Source organism: Triticum urartu, chromosome 2A (genome assembly GCF_056163025.1).
Source record: "Triticum urartu cultivar PI428250 chromosome 2A, HENAU_Tu73, whole genome shotgun sequence".
Lineage (NCBI taxonomy): Eukaryota > Viridiplantae > Streptophyta > Magnoliopsida > Poales > Poaceae > Triticum > Triticum urartu.
Window position 1 is genome coordinate 762153529 of NC_141874.1, and position 3121 is coordinate 762156649.

The 3121-nt window shown below is 48.3% G+C and overlaps 1 pseudogene; it reads left to right on the forward strand.

Moving 5' to 3' along the window:
* The first annotated feature begins 1026 nt into the window (after positions 1-1026).
* Positions 1027-2553, forward strand: LOC125534603 (uncharacterized; annotated as a pseudogene).
* The last annotated feature ends 568 nt before the right edge of the window (positions 2554-3121 follow it).

Consider the following 3121-nt stretch of genomic DNA (forward strand, 5'->3'; position numbering starts at 1 on the left):
CGCTCCTACGAAGCCAGCAGACAGCGCACGAAGCGGCCAAATACGGAGCCGCGGCGTCCAGACGGCTCGCACGAAGCGCCCCGAGTGTCCGTCGCCATAGCTACTTGAATGGATCGATCGAATCGATCCATGAGCTAGCTAGCTAGCTCCCGTCGCCCTAGCTGCTTGAATGGATCGAACGAATCCAGGAGCTAGCTAGCTCCCGTCACCGCTTAATCAATCGAAGCCTCCTGCAAGCTCCTCCACAGGCTGGCGGCACAGCTGCTGTAAGCGCCGAGTTTCCCGCAAGATTCCTGTGAGTTCTGTAGCAGAAGGACACCGGAGCCCGTGTGCGCATGGCGGAAATCCTATGTCGCGAAGCGTTGACCGGTTTTTAGGGCACTCTCTTGCCTTCAAATCTGTAAATAAAAGGGTCGTTGGGGTGGATTTTCAAGGGCCTGAAAAAAGTTTACGGGTTTGACCACTTTTGCGGGCTTCTATTCTAGTGTCTCCCCGAGCTTCGCAGGTAAACACCGTCACCCCATCATATCCCGGAGCTACAGTGCATGCCAACTGTTTGATTTATTGGCCGAACAGATGTTTTTAGTATGGTAGAAATCCTTCGAAAACTCGCAAGACAAGATCGTTGTACCAGGTATTAATTAGTCAAGAAGGAATGTAGTGTCCACCTACGTCCCCTGTACGGTACGGTTTTGACTGACCCCTTGCACTGGATCAGCCAGGGTCACCTTACTCCCCCTTGGCACTTAACCGAGTTGCTGTCACCGCTCAAACTGGTCGTGGTTTGTCTCTTCGTTTGTCTCTGCAAAAATCTACCCTTGGTGCTCAAGTCTCCCTTGTACTCGTGTCTACAGGCACATTTCTCACTGCCATCGCTGGAACCTGCTGCTCTGTCCGTTCGTCTTCCAGGAACAACATTTTTATGCTTTTCTACTTGTTTTCGTTCGTTTAAGCTGGTCGCCGAAGCAATTCAATTAGCACAGCTTGCTGGTTTGTTTAGTTCACCGGACTCGACAAAAGAGCACCATGCCGGACAGGAGAGGAGCGACACTGTTCGAGGACCTGCCGGAGGCAATCATTGACAGGATACTCATCCGACTGCCACATGAGGACGTCGGCCAGTGCCATGCTATCAGTATGTCGTGCCACAGTGTCATCTCCACGTCTGAATTTAGGGCCTATTTGGTTTTAATATGTCATCTGACTTATAAGTCGGGTGACTTAAAATCAGTGGCTTATAAGTTAAGTCTGTTTGGTTGTCACCTGACTTATAAGTCACCTGACCACACCTTCCCATCTTGTTTTTTTATGTAAAGATGGTGGGACTCATGCAAAAGGAGGTGACTTATAAGTTTTAAGTTGGGGTGAAGCAACTTGTGACTTATAAGTTGAGGTGACTTATATGTTGGGTCTGTTTGGCAAAATAAGTCATTTTTTTCACTTTTCGACTTATAAGTTGGTGACTTATTTGGAACCAAATAGGCCTTTATGCTCGAACACCACCACCGCCAGCCATCCCTCCCCATCATCGACGGGCACGGGCGGCCTGCCAGTTTCATCCTCTTCCGAGGCTCTGGCGCCAGCGCCTCCAATCAACAGCTCTGGCCCTTCATCCCGGGTTTCCTCATCCTCATAGAGGGAAATGAATACTACATCTACAACCCGGTCATCGACAAGCGTGCTCTCCTACCGGACCCTCGAGCTAGGAACACTGGGTGGAGATACATCATTGGTTTCTATCGGCACCAGCCAACTGGAGAATACAGGGTACTCTGGACCATATTCCGCCGTCTCTCAGTGGTTAGGCCCAGCTTATACATCCTCGCAGTGGGATCCGATGAGTCGAGGCACGTAGAAGTCAGAATGCCAACAATCTTGTCACCTTCCATGAAACATAAGTTAATGGGGGTGTTGCGCTATTTGAACTATGGCCCACCATCAGTTCACCACCGTGGCAGCCTGCACCGGTGTCCCTTTTCTGTTTGCGGTGTCGCCAACATTACTGTAGGCAGCAGAGACATTGTTGTATTCGACACATAAGCAGAGTCATTCCGGTGGATGCAAAGTCCTGACCAGCCGTACCCTAATAGGAGCTTGTTCGATATGGATGGGACACTTGGTTTCTGGGGCAGCTCAATCGTGGGTGATGCAGATGGTTGTTTGAGTTTCACCGCTTTGGATATTTGGGTGATGCAGGATTACAATGCCGGAATCTGGGATTTCAAGTACATGGTTGACCTGTCAACGGTCGAGGCATCACGGCAACTTTATCTGACCTCTTGCGAAAGGAAAAAGAAAACTCCACTTCATTAAAAAGTGTGATGGTTCAGTGATATGGTTGTGCTTAACGAGCGTGAGCTGCTGATCATGTTTAATGGTAAGCATGTGTTGCGCTGCGACACTGATGGCAAGGTCTTAGGTTTGGTGAAGATTGGAGAGAGTCAATACTGTATGTCGCTTACTCCCCGCCGCTTCCAAGAGAGCATTATTCCAATTCCGTCCCGTGAGATGCAAGCAGAAGAGGAGGCTCCGTTCTCCACGGGGTGTCTCTAAAGGTTCAAGACTCCTTCCCTGGTTTTCTTTGCCACTAGGCACAGAGCTTGTCTTTTTTTTAGTTATAGCTTTTGGCTGACAGAGTCGCACTCGTCATTAAATGTTATGGTTAGATGTTAGTTACTGCATTTTTAGTTGTGGAAATGTTATGGTTAGTCCGGATCTCTCTTTGCAAGGCTGGTAGTTTGATCTTTGTTGTTCAGAATGCAAACTCTTGAGTATTACGTGTTGCTTGTAGCACTCGGTTGGTCCTGCTGCTTATGCCACCATGTTCCATGCTTGCATATGTAGCTGTGTGCATTATGGCAGTAAATTAGCACAATTTTTCCCCTGATTGTTACTTGGATGCTGCAAGCTATGATGGAAGAAAGAACCTTAGGCCATGTGGTGGGAGTATTCGCTGGAGTTTAATTTGCTTGCTGCTTTTTGTTTTGGGTAGAAACGATCGACTTGAAGATGTGCAGTCCTGGAGCAAGATAAATATGCGCTTTTTTCTTGGTTCATCTTTCTTACACATGGTGTCAGTTTTGCCGATTTATGATAGGAATGCTGAGATTTTTGGACCCTC